Source organism: Monodelphis domestica, chromosome 2 (genome assembly GCF_027887165.1).
Source record: "Monodelphis domestica isolate mMonDom1 chromosome 2, mMonDom1.pri, whole genome shotgun sequence".
NCBI classification, from domain to species: domain Eukaryota; kingdom Metazoa; phylum Chordata; class Mammalia; order Didelphimorphia; family Didelphidae; genus Monodelphis; species Monodelphis domestica.
In genome coordinates this window covers 483,708,940-483,725,254 of record NC_077228.1, presented here as the reverse complement: position 1 = coordinate 483,725,254, position 16,315 = coordinate 483,708,940, and positions in this window count along the sequence as shown.

Here is a 16,315-nt window from a genome sequence, read left to right as displayed (position 1 = left end):
GTAGAATGAAAAGGCTAGACAAGGGGGGTTCGGAGGTAGCAAGGACAGGGCTGAGTTGGTAGGTAATTGAATATGGATACTGATGGGATCAAAAATGTTTCCGTATCTGTCAGATTTCCTGTGGTAGTCTGGAAAAATCTCTGGTTTTCTGTATTTAACCTTTTTTTATTTCCTCCTAAAACCCTTACCTTCCATCTTAGCATCAATATTATGTTTTATTTCCAAGGGAGAAGAGTGGTTAAGGGCTAGGCAATTGGGGTTAAGTGGCCTGCCCAAGGTCACTTCTAAACTCCTGACATTTTTCACTAACTGTCCTCCCTGCCTGGAATTCTCTTGCTCTTTATCTTGGCCTCTTGGTTTCTCTGGCTTCCCTCAAGTCCTAACAAAAATCTCATCTTGTACAAGATGCCTTTCCTCATCCATCTTAGTTCTAGTGCCTTCCCTCTGTTGATTATCTCCAAGTTGTCCCAAACATAGCTTGTTTGTACACAGTTGTTTGCATGGTCTCTTCCCATTAGAGTGTGAGCCCTTTGAGGGCAGGGACTGTCTTTTGCTTTTGGGGGGGGGGGGGTGGAGGGGGCATCCCAGCACTAAGCAGAGAGCATGGCACATAATAGGGCTTAATAAATGCTTGTTGACTGACTTACACATAGTAAGTCGTTTATAAATGCATTTCGATTTATTCAAATAAATGTTAACTTTTATTTATCTTATATATTTGGGCTGCTGCTTTTTCTCCTTTAGTAGGCTGCAAGGTCTTTGTGGAAGGATGTATCTTGCTTCATCTCTGCATGCCTATTGTCTCTTTACTCTTAAGTGTTTTGTAAATGTTGGTTGAATTGAATTGATTGCATTGTGGAGAGTCCTGTCAAGCAGCCTCAGTTATGGAGAGACTAAAGTTTCTCTTCTCAAGGGATCCACTGTGACATTGCTGAGATCCAATGTGTCAAAAGACATTGGGAGTGACAACTAAAGCCTAGTTATGCAACTTCCTAATTTTTCAAGGAGGAAAGAAGCAGTGGCAAAAGAAAGGGGAAGAAATGTTTTGAATCTCACAACTGACTGTTACTTTCCAGTTAAATTGAATTAATTACCTCTTGGGGACTCTATGTGAGGGGCAGCTAGGTGCCTCAGTGGGTAGAGAGCCAGATCTGGAGACAGAAGGTGCTGAGTTCAAATGTGACCTCATATATTTCCTAATTGTGTGACCCCAGGCAAGTCACTTAACCCCCATTGCCTCGCCCTTACTATTCTTCTGACAAGCATTCTACCAATGCTTAGTATCAATTCTAATACAGAAGGTATGGGCTTAACTTGAAAAAAAAAAGGCTATGTGGACTTATTCTGGGAAACAACTTGGAATTATTATAAGAGGGGTCACTAAACAATGAATCCCTTGTGACCCAGTGCTCTCACTACTTGGACATATACCCTGAGGTGGTTTAAAAAAACAATGGAAGGGTTCCCCATATACTGAAATACTCAGAGCAGCATTTTTTTGTGGTAGTAAAGAAGTGAAACTGACTGAGGTCTCCACTGATTGGGGAAATACTCAAACTCAGACCAATTATAAGAAATAAGAAATGGTGAATGCCAGTTCTGAGGAACAAGGGAGACTTGTAAGAATGGCGGAGGGAGCAGAACAATACACATAAATTCGAAGCAAATACAAAAATTAACAATACACATAGCCCCTGGCCTTTGTTCAGGACACCCAATGATGGTTTAAAGGAGGAAAGTGTCATATGCAGTTTGAAAAGAGCTCATTCTTGGATTGGATTAGGTCAGAATTCAGCCTCACCTCACCCTTGGATCGAGTCTGAACAAAGTCTGGGTGCTTATCTGTCAACAAACTACTTAAGATAGGGGAGACCCAAACACCCTCTGGGAGGGATGCCAGGACCCAGAAGACTCTTGCCTCTTGTCCCACGTGACTCCTGATGGTATCCTGCCTCTCATCTGGGCTGAGATCAGGAGTCTGCCAAATCGGAACCTGAAAAGTGAACTTAAAGGGGACTGGAGGAAAGGAGATAGAGACTGGCTAGGAAGTTGGAATAAGAAGATATTTGCAGAGACAGCTCCAAAGCTCAGTAGAGGGTTAATAAGGGGAATGACCAGTCCCATATAGCAAGAAGCCTTTTCCTTCTCTGACCTGCTCTTCTCATTTATATAATAAATAATTACAAACTCAAATAGTCTACAGAGAACTTTAATTTTAACAAATGAGTTGTTGTTCAGAAGGGTCTGCCTCTTCGTGATCCCATTAGACTATGTCTGTGGAGATTTCTTGGCAAAGATACTGGAGTGGTTTGTCATTTCCTTCTTCAGTGTGTCGCCTTTTACAGATGAGGAACTGAGGCAAATAGGAGTTAAGTGACATGTCCAGGGTCACACAAAACTAGTAACTGTCTGACGCTGGATCCAATGCACCATTTACCTGTCCCATATAAACGATTATGACAATATAGACAAAAACAATCCCAAAAGGAAATAAAACTTGGGTTAATTGTAATGACTATTCTTGGTCCTAGTGAACTGATTATAAAATATATCTCCCACCTTTTGGTAGAGTTACAGGACTATGAATGTGGAAAATACATTGAGGGCAGGACAATGTTCCTTGTGTCCTAGAATCGCTTGAATGCAATTCCAGGCATATTAGGTCTACCACTGGTAGATATGGCCTTGTGTCAGTTGGTTTTACCTCAGTGGTTTCTCTTTTGTTAGAAGTGGGGCTTCAATGGGAGAAGTGGGAAGGGGAGGAAAAGGAGAGTAGTGGCTCAGAAACAAAGGATGATAGTTAAGGGACTCCATAGGTGATATAGGGATTGGATGAGTGGAGTTAGAATTGGGAAGATCTGAGTTCAAATTCTACCTCAGATATTTAGCAGCTATTTGACCCTAGGCAAGTTTCTTAACTGCCCTCTGACTCCGTTTTCTCACCTGTAAAATGGAGATAATGATAGTACCTACTTCACAGGGATGTTAGCCAGGCTAACTGTCTGGGCCCTTTAGTAGTCTCTCCTTCCAGCTGCCCAGGAAGACCAGATGGATTTGCTGTCTAATTTTAGTAAATGGAGAAAGACCTATGCCACTACCCCTCCCATTCTGTTCTGGCAAGCTCATGGCCGATCCATGAGGGGTATTAACATCCCCTTCATACCTCCTGCAGAGGAGAAAATAACCCTGAATGCCAAGGGACACGATCTAGGCAGGAATATTCTGACCAAGAAGTGATAATAGAGCGGGGCCCTTTCTGAGATTGCCCCAAAGCCTGGAGGAAGTCCAAGGTGAAGGGCAAGACAGTGGATATACCATGAAAACAATTGATTGTACCAGAGTGGAAGAGGGACTCTGTTTTGTTTGATTTACTCTAGCACTCACCAGTGTACATTCGCAGTTTAAACAACATAGGTCCCATGCAGGGTAGATCAATATTGGCTTACAGCTGAGATGAATTGGTCTCTTCTAACAGCAGTCACTATGCAGATCTCAGCCAAACAACCAGTAAGGGGGCCTGAAAATGTATTAACTTAAGCCATAGCAATGTGCTGGAAAGTACTAGCCTGAGACCTGGAATGTGCTAGCAAATATTTAACAATCAGCTCTTCAAAAGTCAGGAAGCATTTTAAAGTTAAATTTACATTATTAACAATTTTCTCCATCACTTTCTTGAGTCTAGATGACAAAAAAAATTATAATTAAATCAAGCCCTGATTTGAAACATTTTCTGATTTCTAAGGTGGAAATGATCACAAAGAGAATTTAACAACTGGCTCTCACAAAGCTAATTAGAGCACTGCTTGGTATATCCCAACTCTGTCACTTATAGACCTTGGGTAAAATACTTTACCTTAGTTTCCTCATCTATAAAATGGGGGAGAGGGCATCAGAATCAGAAACAATCATGCCATTTTAGACTTAGTTATTTTAGAGAATACTCAATTACATCATCATAGATTTACTACAAGAAGAAAATTTAAAGATCATCCAGTCCAGTAATCCCCAGTGATTTTTGTTCTGTGAACTCCTTTCAACAAAAAGAAAAACAAAATGTGTTTTGAATGCCAAGCAGAGAATTTTCTATTTGATCCTGGCTGTGATGGAGAACCACTGGAATTTATTGAGTAGAGAATAACATGTCAAACCCATACTTAAGGAAAATAGTTTTTGGTTTGGTTTTTTGTTTTGCTTTTCCCTTCAGTAAATGTTTTATTTTTTCCCTCCTACATGTAAGATAATTTTTGGCATTAGTTTTCGAACATTTCAAGTTCCACATTCTCTCTACCCCTTCAATTGGTTATACATGTGCTATCATATGAAACATTTTTCCATATTCTCAAGTTGTAGAAGAAGACACACACACACACACATATACACGATAAAAACAAAGTGAAGATTGGCCTGCTTTAATGCATTCAGACTCTATCAGTTCTTCCTCTGGAGATGGATAGCATATTTCATCACAAGTCCTTTAGGATTATCTTGGCTCATTGTATTGCTGAGAATAGCTAAATCATTCATAGTTGTTCATCATACATCATTGCTGTTGTTGTGTATAATGTTCTCCTGGTTCTGCTCACTTCACCTTGCATCGGTTCATGTAAATCTTTCCATGTTTTTCTGAAATCCTCCTGCTCATCATTTCTTATAGCACCATAGTATTCCATTACAATCCTACACCACAACTTGTTCAGCCAAGGAAAATGATTTTGCCAACTGAATAGAAGATGGGGAGAGACTTGGGACAAGGAGACTAACCAGTAGGCTACTCTCATAATTTGAGTGTCAGGTGATGATGGCTTGCACCAGGATGGTGGCAGTGTCAGAGGAGAGAAAGTTGGGTATATTACAAAGTGATATCTCATTCAAAGGGTGACAGATGTTACAAGGTAAAATCAATAGACCTTGGCAACCAATAAGGAGGTCAGAGTGTAAAGATTAAAATTTAGGGGAGACGGGAGACTGAGGCAGGTAGAAATTAGTTTCTCTCTGCAAGGAGTATTATATTTTTTAGAGGTTTATTGAAGATTAAGGATTAAAGAAAATACAGGATAAGAGACACGTGTCCAGGCCATAGAGAGGCCTAGACATAACCTCACCTACATTCTGAAAAAAAGCCATGTCTGCTCCAAAATGGAAGTCCAAAAAAGCGAGCCCTCAAAAGCCTTTGAATCAGCTTAAATACCTTCTCGATCTTGGCCCAGGTGAGATTACAGGGCATTTTGGGGAAGTGGAGCAAAGTCTCATGGGGATTGTAGTCCTGTATTCGAGTCTATATTTTACAAGAGTAAGTGAAGAGTCAAGGATGGAACCTCTATTGCAAGCCTGGGTGACTGGGAGACAGGTGGTAACCTGAACATTAAGAGGGAACTTAGGATCACCCTAGTGTAAATATCAATAATATGAAACTAGGTCTTGATCAATGACACATGCAAAACACAATGGAATTGCTCGTTGGGTATGGGAGAGGGGTGGGAAGAGGGGAGAGAAAGAACATGAATCTTGTAACCATGGAAAAATATTCTAAATTAGTTAATTAATTAAATACAATTTTCCAAAAATTAAAAAAAGAGGGAATTTAGGAAGAGGAAAATGTTGTAGGGCAAAGATAAGTTCAGTTTGGGGGCATGTTAAGTTTAATATGTTAACAGGACTCTTGCTTTAAATATCCAATAGCATCAAGACAAGAGGTTATCAATGAATTTAGTACTGGATAAGAAGATTCAAGAATCATTTGCAAAAGATGATAATCCATGGGGAATGATGAGATTGTCCAGAGAGATAATATAAGTGGAGAGGAGAAGGGGGTCCAGTAAAGAGTCCTATGACACTGTGGGTGTGATCCAGATGAAAATCCAACAAAAAAGACAGAGGAGTGGTCAGATAGGTAGGAGGATAATCAGGAGAGAATAGTGTCCTGAAAACAGAGAAAGAGTAGAGGATTATGAAGAAGGATCAACAATGTCCAAGATTACAAAAAGGAAGTCGATAAAGAAAGGGCCATTAGATTTGGCAATTAAAAGAACATTGGGGGACAGCTAGGTGACTCAGTGGATTGAGAGTCAGAGAAGGGAAGTCATGGGTTCAAATTTGACCTGAAACATTTCCTAGCTGTGTGACCCTGGGCAAGTCAATTAACCCCCATTACTTAGTTCTTACCAGTCTTCTGCCTTGGAACCAATACACAGTATTGATTCTAAGATGAAAATTAGGTCTTTAAAAAAAAAGGGCATTAGTAACTTTGAAGAAGGCAGTTTGGCTTGAATGATGAGGTCAAAAGGCAGACTGTAGGGAATTCAGAAGAGACTGAGAGGAAATGAAGGAGAGGCACCCAATGCAGAAGACATTCTCAAGGAATTTAGCCGCAAAAAGAAAGGAAAAATGGGAGATAACAAGAAGTAATAATTAATGGTGATGGATGATGGATGGATCAAATGAGAGGTTTTGAGGAGAAGGGAGGCATGGATATGCCTGTAGGAAATAAGGAAGCAGCCCTGTAGACAAGGAGATATTGAAGCTAAGAGAGCAGGAATGATAGAATGGGTAGTCTGCTGGAGAAGACAAGCTAAAATGGCATCATTTATCCTTGTAGAGGGGTTTACCTTGGTGAGGTGTCATTTCATTATGTGAGACAGGGGTAACACTGGGAACAGTGACAGAAGGGAGATGTGAGTTGAGGAAGAGGAGAGAAGTTCTTGCTAAATGACCTCATTTTTTTCCCAGTGAAATATGAGGTTAGGTCACCAATCAAGAGGGTGGGGAAAGGGAGTATCAAGAGAAGTTGGAGAAGGAATGAAAAGGTTTGGAAGAGCCACTGTGGTGAGTAGGATAGTAAGTCAGTTAGGAAGGTATTAAAAGATTGCCTTGTTTCAGTGAGGACCCAGTTGAGATTACATAACATACATTTGTTGGAAGATCCATTCAGTAAGATTTTATGATTTTTTTTCCAGCTTCATTTGGCAGCATGTGAGTAGGAAAGAAGGCAGTGAATCGATGGTGGTTGTCTCACATAAGAAATTTAATTCATGCTAGTTGACTGACTGATGGATTGATTAGAGAGAAGAAAGACTTTGGAAGCAGGGAAACCAATTAAGAGATAATTTCAATAATTTAGAAGAAAGAAGAAGCTTAACTAGGGCTGGTGTTTATATGGGTGAAGGAGGACAATGTAATGTATATTGAGGAGGCAGAATAACAAGACAATTATTAGATATGGAGGATAGAATGAGAAAATGAAAAGAATCAATGGTGATTAAGGTAGGAACATGAAAATCCAGAAGGGTGGAGATATGCTCAACAGAAATAGGAAAGTTTGGAGGAGGTAGGGGTGATATAGTTGGTTATAAAGGGAACTAATATCCTATTTGCAACATATAGCATTTGAAATGTTAGTGTGACATCCAGTTGGAAAAGTGGGAGTTGGCGACATGGAGCTGAAGTTCAGTGGAGAAATCAGGATTGGAACTGCCAGATTTTGTGAATCATCTAACAGAGGGCCTTGCATACAATAGACACTTCATATTCTTTTTTTTTAAGCCCTTACCTTCCACCTTAGAATCAATGCTATGTACTGGTTCTAAGGAAGAAGAGTAGTAAGGGCTAGACAATGGGGGTCAAGTGACTTGCCCAGGGTCACACAGCTGAGAATTCTCTGAGGTCCAATTTGAACCTAGGACCTCCCTTCTCTAGGCCTGACTCTCAATCCACTAAGCTACCCAGGTGCCCCTTAATATTCACTTTAAATAATAAAAACCCATTGAATTGAACTAATCAATCTCATTTTTAAGGCTATCAAAAGTACACATTCAATTCCAGTCAAAAGTCAAGGCAATTATTGAGAGCCCACTAGAGTTAAATGACTTATTCTATTATTTAAACCTAGAAGAAGGAACTTTCTTCAGGACAACGCTGATGATTAAGCCAAATCTCCACTCTTGCAATTTAGAATCTTTTTTCCTAGTTCTGTTGTCTGGGGTTACAAAGAAGAACTGACCAATATCCCCCTCATTATAACTTCATAAATCCCAACGTCAGCTGATGTCAGTCCTTAGCAAGTCTACTCTGGATCCCCTCTGATTTCTCCATTGCTTCTTTGCTCCCCGCACCCCAGGGGCACCAAGTGAAGTTGCCAAATAATTGCTATTGTTCTAGTTCAGTTATTGAAGTGCCACTCCAAACAATTCAGACTGAGCTCATCTCATCACTTTCTATTTTCAATCATTGAGCCTTTATTCTTACAAATTAACCCAGCAAAGTAGAAATCCAGAGCAAGTCAACTCATCAAAGAATTTATTATTCAGTTACAGGGATTACGTTTGGTGGTGGAGATACCAAGACAAAAATGACACAATCGCTGACCATAGGAGTTTCTTTTGTACCAGAGAGCCTTTAGCTCTGAAAAGGACCTTAAAGGTCAAACGCTGTCATTTTACAGATGAGGAAACTGAGGTTTAGAGGGGTAAATGATTTGTATGCCTATAACTATTTACATACATGAATATGTATATAGCTCTATAATCACAGATAGATGTACATAGACATGTATACATATAGATATATAGATCATAGAGAGATACATATAGATATATATAAAGTGATTAATACAATTATGTAACATAGAAGTATATATATAAATATCAAGGGACGGGCAGGATTTGAACTCTAGCCTTCTGATTCTAAATTCATTGCTTTTTCCACAGTCCTACTATGTCTTTCAACATGGATTGGCTGGGCAATAGTATACACACAAAAATAGTACCATGATGTGCATCACTTATCTTTGTCAGAACAATAAATAGCCTCCTTCTCTTGAGCAGCTATGGAAACAAAAACTTTAACCCAGCTGAATCAGAGGATTATAATAATAACTCACATTTATTCTTTTTTTTTTTTTAAGAAAACTCTTACTATCTATCTTGGAATTTATACTAAGTATCATTTCCAAGGCAGAAGAATGGTAAAGGGTAGACAATGGAGGTTAAGTGACTTGCCCAGGACCACACAGTTAGAATGTATCTGAGTCCAAATTTTGAACCCAGGACCTCTTATTTGACCTGGCTCTCTACCCATTGAGTCACTTAACTGCCTTCATTTATTCTTAGGGTGATTCGAAGTGTTCAAAGCACGTTCAAAGCAACTAGTAAAAGGAATTTTATTTCTATTTTACAAAGGAAAAACTGAGGTTCAGAGAATTAATTGGTCAGTATCAGAACCCTTCAAATGGTCCTTTTCAGTCTTCTATTGGGGAAAGGACAGTGGACTGCCATTATGTAGCTGTATGTCCTAAGGCAGTGATGGTGAACCTTTTAGAGGCGGAGTGTCAGGGCTCATCCCCAACTGTACCCCCACCCATCCCCAACCAAGCACCATGCCCACACACACACCCAAAATTGAGGGCCATACCCATCTTCCCACCTGAGGGTGTCAAGCAAACCCTACCCTCTCTCACCCCACAGGGCAGGGAAGAAGAAGCAGATAGCCGTGTGCCCACAGAGTGCACTCTGTATGCCATCTTTGGCACCCAGGCCATAGGTTCCCCATCACTGTCCTATGGTAAGTCAGTCTTTCAAGGACTGATTTCCTTACCTGTAACTTGAAAGGCTTAGTTTAGATGATCTCTAAGGTCCCTTCCAATTCTAAATTCTGTGATTTCTGACTTCTTATAGCCTTGAAGTATAGTCGAGAGGCACACTAAATTGTAAAATCCCCCCCCCCCAAGGAAATCAGGAAAAAAATGAGTTCAAATCATGCCTCAGGCACTTAATCTGTGACCTTGAAAAAAATCACTTGAACTCTCTTTGTCTCCATTTTTTTCCCTTCAAAAAGATGGGGTTGAATTTGATGGCTTCTGCAGTTCCTTTCAGCTAAAAATCTAGGAACCTATCTGACACTCATCCCATCCTGTTTCAATAGAATCCCTACAAATCCATTGCTTGACAAAAACCGTGAGATAGATGCCTTGGAAGCAACTTAGTCTTGGACAGTGTAAAAAGGGAAAAAGTCAATAAGGATGGGGGTGGTGCTCCAAAAAAGCATCAGTAATCTCTTTAGCTGGGTATCTAAGAGCTCCAGCTTCTCCATTCTCCCTCTGCTCCTCCAGGCTGATCATATTTCCATGGTGATTTCCTCACTTAGTCATGAGATCACCAGGGAAGAGTTTCTCCTCTATAGGGACCTTGTCTATCTAGATTAGCTTATGTTATTGTCCTTCATACAGAAAGAAGGAGCCCCCAAGCCCCACTAGTTGTAATAATTCCAACTCGCAAATTTAATGCGTCAATATTTACCCAGAATTTTTTTCACAATACCCCCTAGCAGATAGGTAGGTGAGGACACTGATCCTAAAATAGAAGGCAAGGGTTTAAATAAAAAAAAAACCATAAATGATATGGAGGTGAATGTGGGTTTTCCATGTAAAGGTGAGGTTCTACCTACTACCCTTAGCCCCAGAAGATCTAGCTTAAATTAGTCAATCAAAAGCAATAGGCGGGAATAAATTCTGAATCAATCTGAAAGGATTATAAGAAGATTTGGCTCACTGGATGAAAGAATAAGATAACCACCCAGGAAATATCTTGTGCCTGGTGGAAGTTATGCCCTGTGGTGGTATGCATAAGAACAGCAAACTAATCTAAAACAGCAAACTAAAACTAAAACAGATCTAGTGAAATGGTGATTGACTCCATTGATGAAAGATGCCTCAGAGGGAATTGACCTTGAGGGATAAAGAATTTCTCTCTTGTGCCCCCATTGGCCAGAGGATAATCTTTTGAAACTTCAAAAGAAAAGCTTAGGGGGAGAGCTGGGTAGCTCAGTGGATTGAGAGCCAGGCCTAGAGACAGGAGGTCCTGGGTTCAAATTTGGACTCAGACACTTCCTAGCTGGGTGACCTTGGGCAAGTCACTTAACTCCCATCGCCTAGCCCTTACCACTCTTCTGCCTTGGAGCCAATACACAATATTGATTCTAAGATGGGTTTGAAAAAAATGTTTTTTAAAGAATTCAGACTACAACCTATTCATACCTGTCCATCTTGAGAAATTCTTGTCCATGTTCTCCCAAAAGATGGAGTACACTACAAGATGTATACAAAGTAATATTAAAAGTGGGTGTAAGAGGGGACAAAGCATTTAAACTGAACTTGGAGGGGAAACCAGGATTTTATGTGGTAGAGATAGAGACTAAGGATGTTTGGGATAGTTTATCCATAATGGTTAAGACATCCAACCAACCGCTTAAGACTTCCTGGGCAACAGTCAAGGATGATATACTGGGCTGGGCGGAGCCAGGGGTCTGGAGATGTATGGAAATATTAATGTTCTGGTACTCCTGCAGAAGGGAGGATTTTCACTGGTTCTCCACACTATCTTCTTGCTTAAAACACAGCTGCCCAGCAGCTGGCCAGGTAAGGATGTAACAGCCTTTGGTATTGTAACTGACTCATGTGTTGACAGCAGTACCATATGCTGGTCTCACCAAGTGGGAGTTTCTAACTGACTAACTTGTGCCTGTTTCTCCATCTTCCAGTCTTTGCCAATGCTGTTCCTTCTATCTGGAATCTCCCTCTTCCTCCTCTCCTCTCTACCCCCAGCCTGAGCCTTTTGACATATTCTCCATTTTTCAAGCCCCAACTTAAACAAAATTCCTCCCTGATCTTCTGTCCCTCCTACAAACTGGAAGTGAACTCTGTCCCCAATTAATCTTATAGTCTCTCCTATGCCATTTCTATCCAAAATCAACTTGACCGATAACTGTAAACATTTTACTCTTCAGCAGAATCCCTCACAGACACTTATAATTAGAGATCACATGAACCAGCCTCTTTCTTTTACAGATAATGAAACTGAGACACACAGAAAGGAATCAACTTGTTAACTATACCCATGAAGCTTTCCATGATCTTATCACTGTTGTCGCACCAGAAGAAATTATCTTTCCTTCCTCTGGCCCAGAAAATCACTTTGTTTGTAGCTCTCCTTTGCCCTTGATATGGTAGGAAGAGTACTGGACTTAAAGAAGCAGAGATCTGAGTTCAAATCCTACATTAGACAAATCCTACAGCATGCAACCGCGGATCAATTATTTAACCTTCATGAACCTCAGTTTCCTCAGTTGTAAAATGGGTATAATACTATGTTGTCTGCTTTGCAGGGTAGGTATGGGACTTAAAAAAGGTAGACAAAAATCTCTTCATGAGGGCAGCTGGGTAGCTCAGTGGATTGAGAGTCAGGCCTAGAGACAGGAGGTCTTAGGTTCAAATCTGGCCTCAGACACTTCCCAGCTGTGTGACCCTGGGCAAGTCACTTAACCCCCATTGCCTAGCCCTTACCACTCTTCTGCCTTGGAGCTAATACACAGTATTGACTCCAAGACAGAAGGTAAGGGTTTAAAAAAAAAATCTCTTCATACCTTAAAACACTACCTAAATGTCATTTATTATTCTATATCCATGTTCAGTTTTGCATCATAGGTTCTTAAGTGTTGGAGAGCTGTTGTGTGGAACAAGGAAGGAGAAGGAGGGAATAAGCATTTATTAAGCACCTGCTACATGCCAGATACTTTGCTAGGCAACTTAAAAATATCATCTTATTCTATCCTCACATAACCCTGGGAATTAGTGCTGTTATTATGCACATTTTACAGATGAGGAAACTGAAGCAGACAAAGGTTAAGTGCCTTATCCAGGGCCACAGTTAGTGAATGTCTGACTCCAGGGTTGGTGCTCTATCCACTATGCCAGTCTAGCTGAGTCCAAGAGTGCTTAGGTTTGTTTAGTTTGATCACATAGAACAAAAGCAGAAACAGTGAATAGAAATTGCAAAGAGGAAAAATACTTGATGGTTAGAGCTGTCAAAAGTGAATAAAGGGGGAAGCTGGGTGGCTCAGTGGATTGAGAAGCCCAGAGACTGGAGGTCTTGGGTTCAAATCTGAACTCAGACATTTACTAGCTGTGTGACTCTGGGCAAGTCACTTAACCCCCATTGCCAAGCCCTTACCACTCTTCTGCCTTGGAAGCAATACTTAGTATCATTTCTAAGACAGAAGATAAGGATTTCTTTTAAAAAGTAAATGGAATAATAAATGTTGAAGGGATGTGGCAAAATAGGGACATTAATGCATTGCTAGTGGGATTGTGAATTGATCCAACCATTCTGGAGTGCAATTTGGAATTATGCCCAAAGGGCTTTAAAAGAATGCATTCCCTTTGATCCAGTCATACCATTACTAGGTCTGTATCTCAAAGACATTTTTTTTTAATGGGAAAGAACCTGTTTATACAAACATATTTATAGCTGCTCTTTTTGTGGTGGCAAAGAATTGGAAACAAAAGGGATGTCCCTCAATTGGGGAACTGCTGAACAAATTGTGATGGAAAACTACTGTACTATGATGAACAGGATGATTTCAGAAAGAGCTGGGAAGACCTCCATGAACTGATGCAGAGTGAAATGAGCAGACCCAGGAGAACAGTGCACACAGTGACTGAACTATTGTAGAATGATCAAATGTGAATGACTTCCCTACTACCAGTAATGCAATGATCCAGGACAATTCAGAGGGACTTATGGGAAAGAACGCTATCCACATCCAGAGAAAGAACTGTCGGAGTGGAAATGCAGATGAAAACATATGATTTATCATTTGTTTATTTGGGTATATGTTTAGGGGTTTTGGTTTTATAAGATTATGCACTTACAGAAATGAATAATCTGGAAAAAAAAACCTTAGATGGGGGGGGAGTGAATGGCTGGGGGTGGGGGTGGGGGTGCAGCTAGGTGGCTCACTGGATTGAGAGGCAGGCCTAGAGGTCCTAGGTTCAAATCAGACCTCAGATATTTCTTAGTTGTGTGACCCTGGCCAGGTCACTTAACCCCAATTGCCTAGGCCTACCCACCCTTCTGACTTGGAACTGATACTTTGTATTGATTATAAGACAGGAGATGAGGGTTTTTGGTTTGGGGTTGTTGTTTTTTGTGTTTTTTTTTAAGTGAATGGGTCCTGTGGGAGAAGGAAGGAAGGGAGAGAGAAAGGAAGAGATGGAAAAAGGGAAGGAGAGAATATGGGTAGAAGAGAGGGGGTAGAAGGGAGTGGGGGAGGTGTTTAAGTGATGCCTTTCAGTGATGCTTTTTTCATGGAGGTGGCCCTTTAAGAGTCTTGGAGAGGGGCTGTTCGCCCTTTGCCTAGCTGGACTAGGCTGGCTTCTGGTCTGGAGGGAGCCAGAAGCTGGGACTTAAAGAGCCCTGCCTTTCATTTTTTGGTGGCAGAAGCTAACGCTCCCCACCCAGCCCTTTGCTTCATCCATTTCTTAGCACGGGTTATCAAATAATCCCGACAGCCTCTTTTCCCTGCCTTCTGCTGCCTTCTGGGGAAGCAGCATTACCTCCCTCTGGAGCCCGGGAGTCGGGCGGCTCCGCAGAAGCGAAGTCCTCCCGGGGCCCGGGCCAGGCAGGGCTGAGGCTGCATCCTCAGGGCTAAGCTGCCACCTAGCGGCGGTCAGTTCCAAAGGGACTAGCCAGTTAAGGGGGTTGCCAGGGACGGGGGAGGTGGAGAAAAGATCAAAGGACGCCAGGGGGTGAGGAGGCTAATGATTTTTCGAAAGATCAGGCCCCTCAATCGCTCTCCGGACGAATGATGACAGGACTCTCCCAGCTCAGTACACATCTGTCTGTGCTGGCTCAGGCCAGAGAAGAATCAGTTACAAAATCTGTTCCATGGATCCCATCCTTGATGAGGCAGCCAGTTAATTTGCTCCGCTGCCCACAGGAAGAGCGATCACCCTCCAAGGACCCAAAGTTCCACGGACCCAGATCTCAATATTTTCTCCATTTAGCCCTGTGGGGCTGGGATTAAAACAATCTATCCAAGCTGCTTCTTAGTTGATAGATAAGATACACAACACTTATCTAGATTGATTAGACCTTCTTGAGTCCAGGGTTCCCTTCCTGCCCCAAGGAGAACTTTATTCAAGATGTCTGTGAATGTCAAGCCTGGAACTCATCTTTTGACTCTAAAACCAATGTTCTTTTCATTGTACTTCTCCAATAATAACTAACATTTATATAACACTTTAAATTTTACAAGGCACTTTACATCTATTATCCTTACAATAATCTCAGAAGGAAGGTGTTATTATTATCCCCATTTTACAAATGACAAAACTGAGACAGAGAAGTAAAATTCCTTGCTTAGAGTCAAATAGTTCATAAGTGTCTGAGGCAGAATTTGAACTCAGGTCTTCCTCACTCCAAGTCCAGCCTTCTATCATACCACCTAGCATATTCAAAGCAGTTATTTGATTCAATTAAACCTTTATTAATTGCCTACTATATATCTGTTAAGCAATAGAGATATGAAGACAAAACCAGCCCCCCAGTTGATGAACAATTCCACTGGGTTGTTATACATGTATCGTTGTTCAAAGCCTATTTCTATATTATATTATTTTTTTTTTAATTTTTAACCCTTACCTTCCATTTTAGAATCAATACTGTGTATTGGTTCCAAGGAAAGGGCTAGGCAATGGGGGTTAAGTGACTTGCCCAGGGTCACACAGCTGGGAAGTGACTGAGGTCACATTTGAACTCAGGAAAGATGAGTAGGTCTAATTTCAAGGCCAGTGCTCTATGCACTGTGATGCCACCTAGCTGCCTGCATGTGTACAGATAAGAAAATATAAAATATACATAAAGTGAATTCCAAATAATTTTTCTAGAACAAGAGTAATGGCACTGAAAACTCAGGGCATCAGAGAATGAATGAATGAATGAATGAATGAATGAATGAATGAATGAATGAATGAATGAATGAATGAATGATTAAATAGTTACTATGTGCAAAGCACTGAGCTAAATAGAAAAAGCAAGAGAGTTTCTGTGCTTAAAGGCATCACATTCTAATGAGAGAGCCAACAGGAAGCTTCAGCTCCAAGTCAGATAGAAAGGACCCATGAACCTCTTCTAAGCTGCCTCCAGAGGGAGTGGGGTTCTCCGCTCAGGAGGTCTTCAGACAGAGAGTGGATAAACATTTGTCTGGGATGTTTGTAGAAGTGCTCAAGGTCCCTTTCCAGGCTTGTATTTTATAAGTCTGCAAAATTGATGATCCAATCATCTTAGCCAACCAAGGACCAAAGGGGAGTTCAAATGCTACATTAACGAAATCAGGGCCAAGACTATAACTTTTCCCAATTTCTCTTCAGGTTGCACGCCTGTGACTCTCCAGACTCTCTCATCCAAGGCATACAAATATCCTTACCCTGAAAGTCCACATCATCATAGGATGTCTCCTGTTGAAAGTATCCTCCATCCCAGTATCC